Source organism: Gorilla gorilla, chromosome 5 (assembly GCF_029281585.2).
Source record: "Gorilla gorilla gorilla isolate KB3781 chromosome 5, NHGRI_mGorGor1-v2.1_pri, whole genome shotgun sequence".
NCBI classification, from domain to species: domain Eukaryota; kingdom Metazoa; phylum Chordata; class Mammalia; order Primates; family Hominidae; genus Gorilla; species Gorilla gorilla.
In genome coordinates, this window is record NC_073229.2 from 40,449,345 (window position 1) to 40,470,138 (window position 20,794).

Consider the following 20,794-nt stretch of genomic DNA (forward strand, 5'->3'; position numbering starts at 1 on the left):
TGATTTAACAAGCAGGCAATATTTTCAGGAACTGAGTTTAGTGCTTCAGATGTACAGGGGATTTGCTGACTTGAGGAAATGGAGTAATTCAGGTCTGGGGCAAATAGGAGAATATGAGAATTCTTTCTTTTCTTCCCCCTTCATTGGAAGGCTACAGCTTGTGCGTGGTGGGGTGGGGGGTGGGGGATGGAGGGTGGTGCTGTTATGATAAAACAAAAAATAATACAAAACAATATACACACACAACTCTTGTTTTTATATATTTAGTACTGATGTCAGTGGAACTAATGAAAAGCAGATTGGTCACAGCAACATAGAAAATCAATTCTCGAGCTTTCTCTTATTCAGGTTTTTGATAGTACATTGCTCTCATCTGTTATGTGAGGGTGTCAAAGTGATTTTCAAATGAGTTGTTCTTTAGAGAAGAAATGAAGACACTGAAGACACTTGCTCTGGGTCGTACACAATAATAAAAAGTAACCTCTTTCTTCCAATGAATGCTTTCTATGGCCTTCAATTTCAAGGCTGACATGAAAGAACTTTTATAATTCTCTTCCATGAGGCTCTTTCCGGGTAATAGAAGTCATCAGCTGAAAAATGAGATATGCACATTATACGTGCATTCATAAATTAATATTGATCAACTCCTCAGATATTTTATGACTTCATGGTGACCTAATGCTTTGTCATTTCCTCATATATTAGCACGACTTGGAACTAGTAAATGTGGCTACGTAACTACTTGTTCAAAGGTGGATGAAAGACTAAGTCTCTAGCTTATTACTAAAGAATACACATTTCTCCTAGACACATTTGCATTAACATGTCTTGAGGAAGTATATGGAGGGGAAAATTAGGGAATAGGGTATAAATGATCTCTAAACAGAAGACTACACTTTTGCTATTTCTCTTTGTTAAAGGCAGATGAAAGCATGCTCAGTCATTTTGGCTGAAAATGCAGTAAGAAATATCAGCGGGGCAAAGGTAGCATAAATGCCCTATATATGGCTGTTTTCCCCTCTCCACAAACATGAGAAGGAATATAACATTTGAAAGGAATAAAAATAAAGGGCCTCAGTTTGGCTCTCAGTTTCCTTGTGTACAGTAATAAAGTTGAGTAATAGCAACATTTCCATGTGTGTTCCACAGGAATGCAAATTCTATCGCATGTAAGTACACATCCCCCAAAATAATTCCATTAAGATACAAGTTTGAGGAAGATATGTTCAGTCAAATTGAACAGTCTTATTTACTGCTGGACTTCTTAGGCTTTCATAAACCAATGCACATCAGGGGTTCCCAAGAGGTGGACATAACGTAGTGTTTCCAATCTTTTTGACCACACCACCATTTTCTCCACATTACTATGAAAACATTGATGTTGATTATTGTTAGTATCTTGTCCAGACGTCAAATTATATGAGTACATGTTCAGAAGATGGGCTATAAAAAGAGACAGTATGAAATAGAAAATCGATGGAATTAACCATGTACTTTGGGCCATAATAGCCTTATTTTACATTTTCACAACATCACAGCAAATAACTTTTTTCCTTGATTTTCCACATGTGGCTTTTCAAGGATAAAGAAACTTAAGGAGGAGAAAAAAACGTCGCTAGTAAGAATAGAAATGACTAGATATTTACATGGCGATGAAAGGGATCTTAGAGTCAAATTGGTAGCATCTAAGAGCTGCCATCAGCAACATATTACTATCTTTCAAGGCAGCAAAATATCTGACTGGAAAACCCAAGCTCTTCCCTATCTTCATTTTCCACCCTGGCCATTCTCACAATATGACAATGCCAGGCAGGTGCAAGGCACTGAATCTATTTGAACCCTTACAGTGAAGACAGAAAATGTGGAATGTTCAAAAGTGAGCCCTTAAGATTATCAAGGAGTTAAAAAACAAACCCAGTCTGGAAAGGTTAAATGAGACGGGATTTATTTATTTATTTATTTTGTAAAGCATGGAGTAAGTAGAGTTAACAGCATGGAATAGAGTAAGTAGTGTTAACAGTCAATTCGCTTGTGTGCAGTGTTATTTGACAGATAGATGAAGGTGATCAGCTAGTTTCCTTTGCCAGCAAGGAAGGAAGGAGAGAAAGTGTTCTTATGCTGTAGATGCAAGAATTTATTTTAGATATGGGGAATGGTTTTCTTATCCTGATGGTTTTGTTCCATGATTGCAGTTACCATTTAGTTAGGTAAAAAGGTAGTTTCCTAAAAGACACTTTACCAATATGTAACTAACAATATTAACCCCTATTAAATTATTATGATGGGCCACTTACCATACTGGGGACTATTCAGGCATCATGACATTTAATTTTCATATGTGCTTTCTGAGAAATATAATTTTATCAACAATTTATAGATGTGAAAAATACGGTTTATAGATATTAACTACCATCAGTATTTAGTGGAGTCAGTTTTCAAACTCAGATCTGCCTGACTTCAAAAGCCAAGCACTTGACCACCGTAATATACAATTTCTCTTGTCGCACTGTTTCAGTGTAGGTCAGTTAGTGTTTATTTGAGTTTGCTCCTCAATAATAATATACAATACAGATTAACTGTACTATAGAGACCAAAAGAAATTTAAACCAAGAACTGACTTTGCTCTTTCTTGACACAGGGAGGCAAATGTGATCTTACTGAAGAATGAAGAGTCTAATGTAGTGGTTCCATGTTGTTTTGGGAGTTGCAGTCTGGGTTCTCAGGGATCTTCACTACCGCCCCTCACCTTGCCTTGACTTGTTACACTGATTCTGCTGCTGAGGACAAAAGGTGGAAAGCAGAATATAATATCAGATGCATAGGTCTTGATGGACAGGGTCTGTAATAAAAGGGCCCTGGGGTGCTTTATGAAAGTGTGTAAGAATGGGAAGAAGTTGGCTTAGAAAGATATTATGTACATTAAGTTCCTGAAAGTCAATCTCAGCTAGGTGTGGTGGCTCATGCCTGTGATCCCAACACTTTGGGAGGCCAAGGTAGGAGGATTTCTTGTAATCTCAGCACTTTAGGAGGCCAAAGTGGGAGGATAGCTTGAGCCCAGGAGTTTGAGACCAGCCTAGGCAACCCAGCAAGACCTCAACTCTACAGAAAATTTAAAAAATTGTCTGGGCATGGTGGCATGTGCCTGTAGTTCCAGCTACTTGGCAGGCTGAGGTGGGAGGATCAATTGGGCCCAGGGGGTCAAGGCTGCAGTAATCCATAATTGTGCCACTGCCCTACAGCCTGGGTGACAAAGAAAGACCCTGTTCCAAAAAAAGAAAAAAGAGAGAGAGAGGGAGAAAGTCAATGTCACCTTCTTATACAAGACCTAAGAGGCTAAATTCAAGCTGCCTATAACTTTGCTTGAAGGTTTACATGGATTTGTATAGATGACTATTTGAGAATTTGATTCATGGTAGGTAATTCTGTGATAAAAAGAGAAATAAATAAGAGATGCAACATCAGAAATGTTGTCTACAAGTTCACTGTTTCACCATAATTTATGTTAGGTAAGTCCTAACCCCTTGAAGTATATGTGTACACAATGTGGATGACAGCATGAATAATGTTTTGGAATGCATGCACACTAAAATGGCTATCAATAAGTAGCCAGTAGTCGCAGCCATTTACTTATACTCATAGTTTTCTTAGCTCTCTCCTGGGAAGAATCCTTCAGGCCTTTCAGGAGACGCCCCAAGAACCTGGGTTTGGCATCAGCTAGGCCTCACGGTGCAATGTGCAGGTGTTTATTCCAAACTATAAGTCACGATGCTTTTCCATCCTGACCTCATTCCTTGAATCTGCAGTTGTCCTGTGTGGAATCAGAGCAAATCCTACCATAAATCCAAGTTGAAGAATCAGAGCAAATAATGGAAAGCCTCTGGTCAAATTGAATCCAGGGTGTGAGGTCAAGCAGCCAGAGCCAAGAAATGTTATGTGAGGATATCTGAAAATATATGGATAAAACCGAAAGAAGAGTCTGTAGGAATGACCCAAGAACAAATAAATTCTTCTGAATTCTTGCTGGGCCCATCTCTCCACATCAGGGAGCTTTAGTCGAGTTCCGAAGAGCCTGGAATCTTCACACATCTCATTTCCATTGGCTTGCATGTGATTTTTATAATTTCCCCTGGATCTGCCTCCTGTCTCACTTGAAAGAAAATATACTGAAAAATGGAATCTAGTGTCCTAATGTTTGATTATCCTGCTCACTTGGCAACCAGTCTGCTAGGACCTCAAAAGTTGCTCTTGATTAGGATTCCAAGTGCATAAATTGATCAACCAAATTATTTCCAAGATCATTAGCATCTTAACATTGCTCAGAACAATGTACTTAATAGGCTTCCTTTTTAATTGTCCTCATCGCTACTGAAAGCTTGCACAACTCTGATAGCCTTGCCCTGGCTACCCTCTCTCACTAGATAACTGTTTGTATCTCATTTGACCAAAAAAGTAAAATAAAACAGGCTCTCAAGCCTATCCGAAGCCCTTCAACTTTGAGCCTCCAAATTTATATCTGCAAAGGTCTTATCTTTTTTAATCTCCAAAGAGTGACCTGTGTCTTCTCTAAAATTGATCCTTCCGCCTGGGCATCGAATCCATAACTGCCTCTTTCCTCAGAGAACTTGTTCCAGCAAATAATCCCATTCTTTCCTACATCTTCGACTCCTCAATCTCCATTTCTCTTTTCTCCTGGCATATAAGTATGGTGAAGTATCACTCATATGTTTTCTAAAGACCTCCTTCTTCCACTCTTTGTTTGTCTCTTTTAGCCAAGCTTCCAACTTTTTTATTATTCCCACTATCTTCTCTTTCATTCACCTGATATCAGTTTCACATAATCTGGATTATTTTCTCATTAATCACTGAAACTATTCCTTTATGAGTATCAGTAGATGTCCAATCTAACATCCGCTTTTAAGCTTTAATCTGACATGATTCCTCTCTGGTATTTGACACTGCTCTCTTTTAGAAACATGGTTTCCATGGTTCTATTTCCTCATTTGTTTCCAACATTTCTGGTGCTTCTTATCTCTAATTTCAGGTCCTTTTCCTCCACTTTCCTCTAGATTTTGGAGTTATCTCAAAGTTCTCTCTTTGGTTTCCTTCCTTCTCCTTTCCTTCTTGCAGTGTACTTAATCATCTTTTCCAGTCTTTTGACGTCAGTAACAACATGGTAGCCAATGCCTCTTAAAATTTGATCTGTATTTCTATTCTCTCTTCTGAGCTCCAGAAAGATGTATCTGATTACCTACTAGACATGACCATTTGGGCATTGTACCCATATTTCAAAACCAGTAAACCATGTTCTAAAGTTTGAGGTATTTCTTATATGGGAACAATGAGGTGAGGAACAGTGAAGAATTGTGAGAATATGAACATTCCTAGGCCCAAATTAGAAGTTACAGAACATAGATTTGAATTTGTGATGGCTTGATCTTTGCCTTAAATGCATCAAATATAATCTTATATAAAATAAGAAAAATCAATTACAAACCGATTGAGTGCATATCTGTGCAACACTTATTCATCGATTAAAACAAAATGTCAATGCAAGGTCAAAAAAATGACTGGTTTACATGATGTGTGAACACTGTGGGGAATATAAAGGAAGCACTTGTTTTCCATTCCTCATATTTCCACAGAAGAAAGAGAAGGTATACTGAACTCTCAGGAGAGGAAAATATGATATAAAGTTTCTTTGTGCCCCTCAACAACAAATCTTCATGTCTGGAAGAAGAACTAATTTGATCACTGAATTATGGAAAAGAACTGAGCATGATGATCTCTAGAGATCTCTCTCTCCTTGTCTTTTTCTCCCTCTCCTTCCCTCTCTTCCTGTCTCCCTTCTTCTCTTCCTCCCTTTTACTTGCATCTGCCTGCCTGCAAAAAGGCAACATCTAATCTAGATTGTTTCTCTGAACTTCTGGGAGATACATTTTATTTAGGAAACTTATTAGGAGGCATGATCATTGGAGGCATTTCCCCAGTTCCAGGTTATAGTGCTAATTAAACTGATATTTTGACTCTATTTTTTATTTCTTTATGTCTATCTTTTTTTTTTTAAGTTTGCCAAGGGAATAGTAATGTGTTGGCACTTTGGAAGTGAATAAACAACACCCCTGATAACAGAAATAAAATGTGATAAATATATTCATAAACTTGTGGCTTCAGAAGTTTCTTAAGATGCATTTTCATTTATATCTCTTATTAAAACATAAAGATTGTTTTTAAAATTTTGATTATCTAAAAGGAATAACCATCTAAATTCATTTATATGGTCTCGGTAGAAATTTTATTATGTTTTATGTATTTATTATATACTTACATGCTAATAAAATATAAAAAAACAAAATATCTAACATTGTCCTGTGTAAGAAATAATACTATCAGTTCTTGAAATATTTTGAAAATAAACTTCTTTGATGTAACAAAAATGAAAGTGATGGAAAAAGCATTTTATGTTGATAGATTGAAAGACTTAGTATTTTTAAGAGGACAATACTTGAATCAATCTATAGATTTAATGCAATAACTATCAAAATTTCAATGGGCTTTTCTGCAGGTATAGAAAAGCTGGTCTTAAAATTTTTATGGAATTTTAAGAAACCCCCCCAAAACCAAAATCATCTTGAACAGAGTTGGTGAACTCCCACTTTGCTTTTTCAAAACTTACAACAAAGCCTTTAGCAATCAAAAGTGTGATAATGATATAAGGCTAGACATATAGATCAATAGAATAGAATTGAGAATCTAGAAATCAGCCCATTTATCTTTGGCCAATTCATGTTTAACTTTTGACCAGTGTTCCAAAAGCATTCAATGGCGAAAGAATAGTGTCTTCCACAAATGATGCTGAGACAACGGGGTATCCATACGCAAAAAAATAAAGTTGAGCCCTTACCTCAAAATGGATACGAGACATAAATATAAAAGCTAAAACTATAAAAGTCTTAGAAAAAAACTTAGGGGGAAATATTCATAACCTTGTATTCAGCAATTGTTTCTTAGATATGACACAAAAAGTAGAAGCAACGAAATAAAAAATTAATTGTACTTTATCAAATTAAAACTTTTGTACATCAATTGTACTTTATCAAATTAAAACTTTCATGCATCAAGGGAGTGAAAAGACTACCTATAGAATGACAGAAAATATTTTCAAATCATATATCCAAAAAATGTCTACTATCCAGATTATATAAAGAACTCTGACAACTCAATAACAAAAAGACAAACAACTGAAGGGAAAAAATGAGCAGAATACTTTAACAGACATTTCTCCAAAGAAGATATACAAATGGCTAACAAGGACATGAAAAGATGTTCAACATAGTCATTAGAGAAATGCAAATCAAAACCACAGGAGAGGCCACTTCACTCTTGCTGGGATGACTAGACTAAAAAAAAAAAGAAAAATGAGTGTTGGTTAGGATGTGGAGAAACTGAAATCCTCAAATATTGTTGGTGGAATATAAAATTGTGCATGTGCTGTGAAAAACAGTTTGGTAGTTCCTCAAAAAGTTAAACAGAATTACCTTATGATTAAACGGTCTCACTCCTAGGTTATACCCCAAATCATTAAATACAGGTGTTCAAACAAGTTTTACATAAATGTTCACAGCAGCACTATTTATAATTACCAAAAGTGGAAACAACCCAAAAGTCCATTAGCAATGAATGGATAAACAAAATTTGATATACTATTCAGCCATAAAAAGAATGAGTTTCTGATATATCTACATTGAAAAACCTTGAAAACAGTATGGTAACTGAAAGAAGCCAGACACAAGAGGCCACATATTATATCATTCCATTTATGTGAAATATCCAGAATAGGCAAATTGATGGAGACAGAAAGATCAGTGGTTGCCAGGGACTGGGGGTAGGAGGCATGGGAGTGACTGCTTCATGGATATGGGGCTTCCTTTCACAATAAAAAAATATGAAACGAATAGGAATGATGGTTTCACAACATTGTAAATTTTTTGATGTCTCTGAATTTATCCTTTAAAATGGTTAAGATGGTAAATTTTATGTTATGTGTGTTTTACCACAATAAAAATTTTAATGTGTATGAAAGGGATTTTATGAGTCATAAGATCAGACAGGCAGGTAACTTTTTTAGCTGGTTAGGGAAATACAGTGAAAAGATGCCTAACTCTAATTAGGTAACAATGAACGCTCCTACACTGTGGTTTCTTCTGTGCTATAAGATACTAGTTGCTTTACAAATAGCTCTGGAAACAGAGGGAGGACAAGGAATAGAGAACAATAAAAATGTATTCATGGGTTATATCTTGCAATGACAGAAAAACACATTACTATATAAAAATATGAATTTTCAGACTCTCTTTGAAGTGCTCATTTAGCTAGCTATTGTTTCAATATTTATGCTGTAGTATTAAAATGATGCCTTTTGTCATTTCCTAGGACCAGTATTGTTTATGTGTGCTTTGAAGAAGAAGGGGGCAAGAGCTATTGGGCACAATATGTAATCTTTAAAATACAGATTTATAAGCAAAAATACTTTGTATACATGAAAGAAGTCCTCTATGAAAAGAATTTTTAACTCCTTGCAAATGAAAGCTAAAATGCTTTATTCTTTGTAAAACACATTGAGAAAATATTTGTTTCTGACTGACCATTGATTAATACCTTCATAACATACTATTTTTAGGGAAACCACCATTTTTAATGAACACAGATTGAGTTAATGTTAATCAGACTTCATTGGTTTGGCTTAACCTCACATCCAATTCTGCTCTTGTAGATTTCTGTAATGGCAGACTCTCAATCAGTAACTCCATCTTGCAAACTCACAATATGTCACGTCCCAGTGACTGGCATGAATGGAGTTTTTGGGAACCATTCCACTCTTTCAAAAATGTCTTCAATATTTCCATTTCTACTTAGTAGGCATAAGGCCTTATGTGTTCACATAGAAGTGAGCAATGTTCACCTGTTTAGATACCACTTATGAAACAGGTGGAAGGCAAAGGCTCTTTATGGTATTTGACTGATTTAAGCATCAATAGCTTAATCATAGATCTCAGGTGAACCTAGTGCAGGTATTAATATCTAATAACATGAAACAGATGATAAAATAGAATATGCTCATGTTGTATATGATGTTATGTATATTAAATATTCCATATGTGTTTTATGAAGTAGAAAAAAAAAGAGCTGGTGCCTCTATTTTTGGGCAAAGGGAAGGATTAGTCCAGTAATGGTCATATCACTTGTTTTAATCAATGAAATTTGAGTGAACATAAATTGCTCTAGCAAATGAAATGCTGTGAACATCTAAATGGAAATATTTGCGAAACAGTGAGGGATTTGTCATCAGCCTTCCCACTACCACGGCCATCAGAAAAATTTCAGCCTGTGGAGCCTCCATCATTGTGAGTTCTTAAGTGAGGACAACATGGAACTAAGGCTCCCTGAACCAAAATAAACACGTTGCATAAGTGTGTTTTCAACGAGTTAGACTCCGGAATTGTTTGTTACAGTAACATAGCCTATCTTATAACAATACAGCATATTATAGACTTAGGCTAAGCAGTATGTTTAATATGTAATATATGTAGCATACATGTATTTATAAATGTACATGAAATGTCAAACTATGACATAAAATATAAACATATCCCTATCATGTTATTTTGATGATAATTTCCTTCTCTCCAAGAAATTAGTGTAACCCTGTACTGGATTTGAGATGTATTTGCTCCAGTTCTTGTCTGAATCCTCATTGTATCATCAAGTTCGAGACAATCCATGGCTCTGTTTCTGCATATCAGACTCTTCTGTAGTAGTCAACATTAGACATATCATTTCTTGGTATAAAAGCTGACATATGAATGACAGATTTTTCTCATTTCTTAGAAATTTTAGAAATTTAAATCATAAATTACATCTTTAACATTCTTTTTAAATTACCCTAGATGTTTTCTGTTTTTAATTACCAATTTTTTAGAAATTGAAAAACCCTGGAAACATGACCTTGCTTGTGTTTGTAAAAGTCTGTCAAAGAATGCTTCAAGTGGCCTTTTTACTGTCTCCTAAGGGTTTTGTCATATTCTTGCAATTTTTATTGAAAATTTCATCATCACAGAATGTTGCAGTTTTTCTTCATGGAAGCATCATGGTGGTAATTATATATTTACGTGTGGAGTCATTTAAAAAATATCTTTTTCAAGTATTAGGCTGTTAGCTCTATGAGTATCTGTTTAGTTTAATACTTTGTCATATGAAGCCAGTACCAGGCTTGCCGCACAATAGGTTTTCAGTAAATATTTATTGGTAAATGTCTGAAAGACATTTCTGAAGTTGATTTCTTCTTTTCTGGGTTTTATTTGTTTGTTTGTTTGTTTCCCTCCTCCCAAGACCACTTCTGTTTACATGAGACTTCGGTGAAAATCTATGGGAGAAACCAAAGCATGGTTAGTTTAAGAGCTATATATTTTTTCTTCCACTCTACCTGACTTCATCTGGTACATAATAGGAACATAATTAAAGCATGCATGTGATTCTGAACACAAAGCACATAAAACCATGTAAATCACTTGGTTTTTTAACTTTTTTATGATTGTGATTTATAGTGGTAATGACGAGATTGGGTGTCAGGAGGGAGTGTTGGATTTGTAATTAGAAAGTGAAACAGATGTTAAAGCCTTCATTTTAAATGATGTTTTCATTATAACAGTCCTCACTGCTCACTGATCACCTTCTATTTCACGTATTGAAATGCTCACTGAAAATATCTGGGTCTCTAGATAACACCCACCATACGAAGGCTTCACTGCAGTAGAGCACTGAGAAATTTTTGATTCATTACTCTTATAAATGGAGATCCCAAAAGACCCCATGTGTAAAGTCACAGAAACAGAAACAAACTAAACCATTCTTTTTTTTTTCTTTTTCTTTTTGGATCCAAAATATTGGGTCTATGATCATGTTTACACACTGAATGTTTTACTCTGTTTTATAGAATTTACCTAGCTTATTATCTTGACCAAAATCCATTTTTTTTCCCTAGCTGATCAAAGGAGGGAAGAAAGGAAACCTGTATCCCAAATCAACCTAACACGGTTCAAAGATAAACACTGCTAGGGTAAACAAGTATATCTCAGCACTCTGGGTTTGGTGGTGAAAAACACCATTTGTGCTCTCCCTAGGGTGTCCTTTAATCAGAGGATGGGTCACACAGGTTGCTCTGATGGAGGCTACGAGGCCTTGATGTAAGAGGCCTTTGCTGACACTGACACATGGGCAGTAGAAGGAATGCAACACTGTTGATTTCAGTTCAGTTAGGATTAACAGGAGAATGGTGTCATTAAATAGGAAAGGTTATAAAAATAGTAGGGAATATCAGAAATCGCTTTAGGCCTATTGATCTTTTCCTCTGCATCCTTCATGCTGCCCCCATCCCCACCTTGAATGTGGGGCAGTGCACACGTCCGGCTGAAGTCAGAAAAACCTTGAGTTATTGCCAGTATGTCTAAATGGGGAGATCTGAGGACAAATAGATGCCTGTCTTACCATCTAGAATGAATCATGAGGGCAGGGACTATGTCTACTCTGTTTGTCACTATTGCTGCAGTGTCTAACAGAGTAAATGGTACATGGCAGGGGCTCCAATGTTCATTAATTATTATCACACCATCTAACATTCCAGCAATGTTACTCAATGATAATAATTGTTTGCTGTTGTAATTGTGAGCATCAAGTCAGGTAGACCCAGACTTTAGGCTCATTCAAAACACTTAAAATCTCTAGAACCAGATCTCAGCTGCCTGGTGAATCTGCAGACAAACTTCTTTTGCCTTGAGGAGGAAACCCTTTTCTGTCTGGTTTCACCAATGGAAATGATTGTCCACATCTGAATGAGCCAGTCTGTTCCTTCTTCACATGGAATGCCCCTCTTAGGAAGGAATAAACATCAGCTAGTGAACAAATGAAACTGCATATGAGAGAGGAAAGTCAGGTAATGAATTACAGAGATGCATTGAACAAATCTGCTTTGATGCGACATTGAGGTGCTGGTGTCAATAAGATGTTGGTCAACCCCATCTGATAAAGCACATGGAAAGACAAATTTAACTTTCTAGTTTAAGAGCCTGCATAAACGTGTTGTGTGCACACACAGGCCTCTTTGATCTGTTAATGGACTCCCTACTAAAACACATTTTCATCCCCAAATAGTTGTTAGTCAAGTTTTTCACCTTTTTCTTTACATTCCTTCACAATACCCCTTGACTTCATGAAATCACTCTACATTCTACTTCAAAGAGAGGTGTATGTTTATTAACCTGGTTGTGCATAGAAGAAGAATAAAAAGCTTTTAAATGGAGCATTGCAAATTTACAGAGACTACATATCATTGTATAGAAGACTGATTGTGTACAAGAACAGACCTGTAAAATCCCATTTGTTTAAAGGCAGGTGCTCTCAATTATAGAAATTTCTCCAGTTCTGTATCTCTCCTTAGGGATGAGTGCTCTTGTTCTGGTGAGGAGACACTCCAAGTGACATATCCATTTTTAATTAATCAGCACTTAAGGTTTTTAGACAATGAGGCCTTCATTATGTTTCTGTTAATGAAGTTGAAGGATCAATCTCTAGTCTATAGGTGACTCAGTGCTATAAACAAAATATTTTATGAAGCCAACCTTGAACTTGAGAACATATAAAGCCTTCTTCAAAGTAGGGTTCCTATCCTGCTCTCCCCAAGCATTATCACTGCTACTTTGTATTTAGATGTTCTAATTGTAATGTGAGAGCAGAGAATAAGAGTAAAAGACCCAACATATCATGGTGATTGTTAGAGCATGGTAAAGCCCGAGGTCCTGGCTTCTAAAACCCTGCCTTTGGATTGGCAGGATGCAGGTCCAAAGGGGGAAAGAGTGACTTATTATTGGGTTCTGAGGAAACATGTCAGCTTAAATACATATCACCTAGAAGGAAAAAGTAAAATTAAGAGTTATTTATTATTCATGAATTATTTTTTGCTCCTTTTATTCCTACACTCTCATTTGAATTTTTGAATAATCATGATGATCAGATCTGGACAGGCAGTGTCATTTTTGCATGAGACAATCTGGTGTCTGTCTCGTTCATGTCACCTGGTAGATCAGTGCCTCTTAGTAAATGCCTGTGCTGCTGTGCAAGGTACAAGAGTACGTCAGCTGGGCATCTGCAGATGATGGCTCCAGGTGTTAGCCCATGAAAATTGCTGAAAGTCAATGCAAATGTCAAAGCTCTAGACACTGAGTTGCAAAAGCCATGCAGGCAAGGTCATGTTTTTGGTACTTGTAGCAGGAACTGAAGAGAAATTCTGAAAGCACTGCCCACATTGTCCCAGAGGGAGAGTTGACAAAAGTTTGCTCCACTGCAGAAAAACATTCAACACACATAAAATGTCCACTGTTCCCCGAGGCAAAAAAAAAAAAAAAAAAAAATAGAGTTTAAAGTATGTGTCTGAAGGAAAACAAAAACTGCCTCTTGTATGTCTGCACGTGGCAGGTAAATGAATCTTTTCTAAGCCAAGGACCCTTTGTCTCTTGGCAACTTAGCATTTATTTCTTCATGCTCAGCAACGTGAAATTTCCCCCTTCCAAAATTCAAGCCATCTGGGCTATTAGCAACATAATCAATCCTAGCTAATAAATCACCTCACCCAATGTTCTTGACAACACAAATTCTGTAGTACGTTAAAACATTATAATAAATGACAACATGGTATGATCTATGAGGCCTCTTAGCGCTATCCACTTCACCCAGCTGGGAAAATTATGGCCTTCAAAATCTTAATTTTGAGCACTTATGTTTGCAGAGCAGACATCTAAAAATGTGTCAGTTTTGTGGGATTTTAAAACCACTTACCCATGGAAGAAGCCCTTGGCTTTTCTTGACAGAAGACATTGTGATCAAAACGTCTTCTTAACGCTTTCTGTGGCCAAGCAATAAAAGAGTTAATGAAAATCAACAATTTGGATGCTGGTTAATAACGCAGATTGGTTTCTTATAGTACCAAGTGAAATGTAATTTTGGCATGGCTTATTTTACATATAGCTCTATTTCTTGGGGTTATGTTTTTACAAATGAGACACACTATTCTTTGCTGTGAGAATATATAGTGATTTGCAAATATTAAGCCATTAATATCTTCAGTCTCCTCAGGGCCAGCAAGTTGGAAGCATTCTATTTCAGAAACTCAGAGTCAATGTACTAGGACCATGCACAACATGAGGGCACAGTGGCTGCCATGATAAAGTACCTTGTGCAGAATTGTACTCAATGACTCATTATGAATCTTCTTGATTGTTTTTTTCACCAGGTAACATTTCTTGAGAATCCAACTAACTTATATAATAAAAATAATGTGTGGTGATTCCAAACACCAGAAATGATATCCTAAGTACACTTATAAAAAGCCCTCAGGAGACTTGTAGATTAACTCTTATCAGTAATAGAGAAGATATGAAATATTTAGAGGGAGATATAAATAGGTACCCGTAAGCCATCACTAGGCACATAATATTGTAGATGGCCTGAAAATTTGTTTTAGTCCATCTCTGGCTTTTTCCCTGCTGTAGTGACAGTTAGACTGCTAATTGTGCTGTACAGTTTTGCTGCATCAAGAAAACATTATTCACAAAAGGGCTAAAGTCCAAGTAGTGTGCAAGACACTGAAATAACGAACTACTTAGGAAAAGAATTTCAAAAATATAAAGTATAGGCAGGTGGTAGAGCTGACAGGAAGATGTGCTCTTATGCAAGGCTAGCAGGTATTTACATACTGAAATCAAAGTACTTTATATGTCATATATTATTTATTATCTACTATATACACACACTTAGGGTCATCTACAAATAAAGCCATTCTGACAGTCCAGAGCACTAAAATTCAGTGCGCCAACCTAGAGGATTCTTTTCTTGAGCGACACACTGTCTAACTTTTAAAATATCTTCAAAGGATGTTTCTCAAAATAGCCCAGCCTGATTCACTCCATCATCCTTCATCACTTGTCAATCAATAAGTCATCCAATCAATCAATCAATCAATCAGTCCATCAAAACTAGGTATTCTCATAAACAACCATTCTAGAGCTTTTTCATTTCATCAACCAGTGAAGTTTAGGGGGGGAAAATAGGAATTGACATGTTGTTGCAAACATTTTATTTTCCAAATAAGAACTTAAATAACAGAAACTATCAGTACCATATGCTATCACAGTGTTTAAAAAGAGATATTATATTTTAACATCAAAAAGAAATAAAAATATCTTTTAGAACAAGGTATAGCTCTTTTCATAAATAAAGAGCTAGAATCTTCCCGATATATATGTATATCCATACACAGAGTTACAAACATACATGCATACATATATGTAATTGTCCTTTTATTTTATTAATTTAAACTACAAATTATTCTTTATTTTATCAACATTTGGTAGATTTTGGGCAAAGAGGGAGGCCTTAGCATAACTCCAACCTGGCATAGTCTTTTATATAATCATTGGCAGATAATCTTAGTAATAGGAAGAATTTCCAGTCATAATTTAATTCTAAAACATTAGCTGAAAGAGAATCTTGGATTTTGATGTAGACATCAATTATTAATTTACTGTCTTTCAGCTCCAAACCTGCCCGTCTACCCTTTGTGATGCTGATGCTGAGTCTCTGCAAACTGCATTTCTGATTTGCCAGTTTGCTTAGTCAATAGAGGATGATAAAGGAAGACTGCAAGGCTACAGAAGAAGAAGAAGAAGAAAAAAACTAGTGCCTTCTTGTTGATTCTTTCATGAGTTTAGAGCCTGTTTGCTGACTGCCTGCCAGAATATCAGCCTAGCAATGCATTTTCACTGGGAAGCGGTAGCACCTTTTAGTGGAATCCAGTGGGAACTTTCTCCAACATTTGTAAAACCAACTTGTTCATACCCTGCAAAGATCTCAGCACTAGCCAACTAGCACCCTTTCCTCAAAGGTCTAGATCCCAGGCTCATGAAACAATGCTTTCAAGTTTCCAAATTTTATCAATCCAATCTTTTCTTTTTGTTCCCTTGGCCCTAAGGATGGAAGTTGCTTTCTGCAGTTGCTACCTCAATGATAATTTAGAGCAAGGGTTGGCAAATGAGTAATTTTATTTGTTGACTGGGCTAAGGGATGCCCAGATAGCTGGTAGAACATTACTTCTGGGTGTATCTAGGAAAGTGCTTCCAGAAGAGATTAGCATTTGGATCAGTGGGCTGAATAAAGAAGATCTGTTCTCACCAACGTGAATGTCATCCAAACCATTTAGGGCCCAAATAAAGCAAAAAGATAGAGGAAAGGCAAATTCTCCGTCCTTGAACTGGATCATTCAATTTCTCCTGCCCTTGGGAATCTGAGCTCCTGGTTCTTGAATCTTCAGACTGCAGGACTTATACCAGTGTTCCCCCTGGTCCTCAGGCCTTTGGACTCAGATTGAATTACACCTCTGCCTTTCCTGGGTCTCCAGCTTGCAGACAGCAGATCATGAGACTTCTTGGCCTTTATAATCTCATGTTTCAACTCCCATAATAAATTCCAGATATACATATATCGTATTGGTTCTGTTTATCTGGGGCAATGCTGACTAATACAGCAAACTACAGCTTGTAGGCTGAATCTTCCCTGCTGCCTGTGTTTTTGTAAATAAAGACTTATTGGAACACACTCAGGCCCACTTCTTATGTCTGAGGTCACTGTTTTCTTGCTTCCACTGTAGAACTGAGTAGCATGATGGCTCACAAAACTAAAAGTATTTCTATCTGGCCCTTTGCAGAAAAAATTTCCTGATCTCTAACTAAGAGTTCTCTTTTTACGCTTTCAGTTACCTAGTTAAAAACTTCATTTCTGGTTAACTGTGTTTTTAAATATTAAATTCTCTTTTCAAATAACCAGGTGAAGCTTCTGTTTTCACACTGATATAACGTGAAAGATTCACAAATTAACAAAAAATTGACAAATAAGAGAACTGCAAAACACACACGGCGAAAGCGAAAACAAAGAAAACAATCATAGATGGGAAGGACCTCCCTAAAGAGTCAGCAAATCAACCAGACCCTGGAATTGCCACATTCCCAAGGCTAAAGAAAACAAAATGAAACAAAAAGTTTTACACCAGGGAAAAGTGATAAATGGTCAAGAGGAACTTTTTAATTGCATAAACTAAAATCAGGTCAACCTGCAGCAAGAATATTTATGAACAAATATCATTGCCATGGAGACAGATACCAAGAACAGATCAAAATTATATCTTTGAACCCAAACTGTATCTCAGGGAAAGAAAGATAACTATAAGTCTATTTGGCATTTTCCTTCCCTCTGCTCTAATAATTTTCAATAGATCATGTGACATTTGGAAAGGTGGGCTCAAATGACCTCTTCATACAGTTCTACGTTCCTTTCTTTACGTGGCACTTGTTTTGGTTATAAAAAAGTATAAAGCTATGTAAGGATGAGAAAAGAAGTATAAGTATCTGCTCATTATTTTTATTCCATCTTTTGACAGGAACCCGTTAATGATATAACTAGTGGGAATAGAATTGCAGCACGATATTCCGTTAGGTAACTTATTTTTGGCTGCTTGTTAAGAAGTGTTGCCTAATGCAATGTTGTAAGGACAAAAATCACAGTTTTCCTACCTGGTACATAAGAAATGCTTTCCTGGCTTTCAAATATAAGTCACTACAGAGAGATCACAGTTTTGACTACCATCTCTGGAGATTTTGTTAGCAACATTTCTTTTCATTGGAAATCACTTTTATAAGACATTAAAACTTTATAATATTTGTGGCCTCTAAATCTTAGAAGAGATGAGCCAGCTAACCTACAGATATTTTCCACCAGAATTGGTAGATGAGTCTTTTATATTTTCTAAGAGGTTATTACTTTACACACACACAAACACACTTAACTGAAAACAATTATTCCTCCTTACTCTGATGTTTCTTAATACATGCTTAATGCAAATTGGCAACTGCTTCGTATTTGAAACTTGCCAGCGCCTTCGATTATGAAAAAATATACATGTATGATAAGAATCTGCAGTAGAAAAAAAAGTAACAATTGAAGGAAGCTTTGAACATGTCCTTGGTATTCAGACAATTGAAAAATATCTAATTTAATGATAGTAAATCTGAGCTTCCTGCGAAATCCCAGAGAAAATATTTTTTATGGTATCCTTTCTGCACCAAGGCTGTCTCTATATGAGGGGTTGGCATACGATGGTTGGTGGACCAAATCTGGCCCTCTGCCTGTAAATAAAGTTTTATTGGAACACAGCCAGGCTCATTTGTTTACATACTATCTATGCTGCTGTCACACTACCGTGGCAGATTTCAAATGCTAAAATATTTACTCCTCTACCCTTTGCAGAAAAAGTTTGCAGAACCCTGCTCTATATAAATCAAGTATTTTTAATTATATTATTTGACCTCTAAATTTTATACTCCCTTCTCTCACTAGTCTTCAAAGAACCAAAAATGGGAACATATAAATGTATGTCTTTCCAAGTCTCAACATTTCTGCAATGAATGCATTCCCTTTCTTTCCATTTCTGATCCTCCTCTCTTGCCGCCTGTCTGGACATCTAAGCATCCTCATTCCCTCCCTCTCCTTCACCAGCCACACTCCTTGATGAACAAGTCTTCTCCATTAAAACTGGCACAACTTCCGCTCCTTTTCTAGACGATTGAAATAACCTCCAATACACGCTACTTCCATTCTTTGCTTCTTCAATCCATTTCCCTCATTATAAATAGAGCAATCTTGCCAGAATGCAAACTGAATGTGCCACTCTCTTTATGCAACCACTTTATTGTTTTTCATCATCTCTAAGAGTACATCTTAACCTTGTGATCACAGAACATTGGTATGAGGAGAGCTGCTGTATGACAGTTTTACACACACACACACACACACCCCTAACTGAAATAAAAGAACTGGATTTTGAGGTGGTTGTGTTTTGATGAATAAGACAGGATAGGGATAGAACAATAGTTCTGCATTCTTTTATGGGATGATCAGTCAGGTGTAGCCACAAGAGGAGACACAGGAGAGGCTCAGGAAAACAAAGTTTATTATCCTCACCAGTCCTAAAAACAGGAGACATGACACTCCTCACAGACACATGGGGAGGTCTCACTGTGGTCAGGGGACAGAAAGCAGGAGTTCAAAAGGTCTAGGTGAGAGCCTTTATTGGGGTTTTGGAGAGAAAGAAAAGGCAGGGCAGGGTGAACATCTTAGGACTGGCTAGTTTAAATAATTTTGGTGGGCTCTATGATACGGGCTGGTCCCTGGTTGCCTGGTACCTGGCACTGGGATGATTGAGGCAGAGGAATATTATCTCCTGGAGCATACTGACCAGAGATGTGACTCTGGATTGGTTAGTTTGCATTATCAAACGTAAGCTCCTGGCTGAGCCCTGTGCTGTCTCTAAGGACTGGCTGGCTCAGGGAAAGCAGTCGCTCCCAACCCAGAACAAAATTTAAGTATCAAGACATCATAATATAGAGAAAATAAAAATATAAACATTACAATTATCCTTCTATTTACCTTTTCTCCTTGGGATTCTGACACATTTTTCTAAAGAAGGAGAGAATGGGATAAAGTTGGAGGAAGTTCACCTGGAATTATGCATGAATCTGGATACATCCACGGAAGAGCGGAACATGTGGAAACATAATGTTTTTATGAGAACTGGTGATCTGTAGGAGAAGGCATAGAGTCTGAGACTGTAATGATCTGACACCCATGACAAACTTCTCCATGGAATCTCCCATCAGTTCATCGCAGAGTCCTTCTGCCTGTGATGATTTATGGTGGTTCCTTGCTGTCCCTTAGACTTTACCACTCTGTACTTGGCCTGCTGCTTCCTCTGCCTGCGATGCTCTTCCTCAGCTTGATGGACTCCTATTTATCCTTCAAGATTGGGCTTAGATAACTCGTATTCAAGGGAAGCCTTTTCTGATCTCTCCAGACAGAGTTATACACATCCTTCCCTGTTCTCCCCAAATACCCTGTAGACCCCCAGACCCTTCCCTTATAACCTGTGTGCATAATATTTGATTACCATATTGTCTTCCACCTAGAGGACTTCAACTGTTTTTTTTTTCCTTCTTCTTTACATTTATAGTGCCTGGGACTCCACCTGTCATCTAGTGGGTGCCAAATAATTACTTGCTGAATGACTGAATCTCTTTTTCCTATTTCAACAAGTCAGAGAAAACATTGACGTTTAACTCCGCTATATCTTCTCCTCCCAAACAGTAAAACAGGGAAGAAGCTTCACTCACAGCCAAGAGTCACGAGTTGAATTCTATGTCTCTCAAAACATTGAGAGATGAAGAACCTTACTTTAAATAAATAAATTCCCAAATGATGTCATTTGATTCTTCAGTAGGAGAAGTGTTTCGGGGCAGCAGCTTTTCTAGTATTATTTGTATTCAACCATGTCCTATAGCAACTGAGAAGTCTCTGTTCTCTATTCTGTATGGATAGAGTGACAAATTGAGGAAGATTACTGGAGAATCTATAAGGTTACACAGCCTCATTTATATGAACTCTGAAGAAACAGCGGATGTCAGATATAAGCAGAAAGGTTTTTCAAGAATAGTTTGGGAGGCTGTCTAAAATAAAGCACAATGCCTCATTCTTTTTAATCTTGCACCCACAAGGTGCTGAAAATATAGTGTTTAAAAAGCAGATAGCCAGTCTCAAGCCAGTATTTTGAACCTATAGGATTTTTAATATTTAACAAGAGGTTTTG

General features: G+C 36.8%; 1 long non-coding RNA gene across 2 annotated transcripts in view; it reads right to left on the reverse strand.

Annotated features, from left to right (window-relative positions):
• Positions 1 to 6,275: 6,275 nt before the first annotated feature.
• Positions 6,276 to 20,794, reverse strand: part of LOC109027283 (uncharacterized) — a 464,512-nt gene continuing 449,993 nt past the window's right edge. The window contains exons 7-8 of one of the 2 annotated variants that reach the window (XR_010134090.1): positions 13,885 to 13,951; positions 6,276 to 10,420 (exon numbers count right to left, since the gene is read on the reverse strand). This is a non-coding gene — a long non-coding RNA (uncharacterized lncRNA). The remainder of the gene's footprint in view (positions 10,421 to 13,884; positions 13,952 to 20,794) is intronic. The other variant, XR_008680885.1, reaches the window with a different exon arrangement.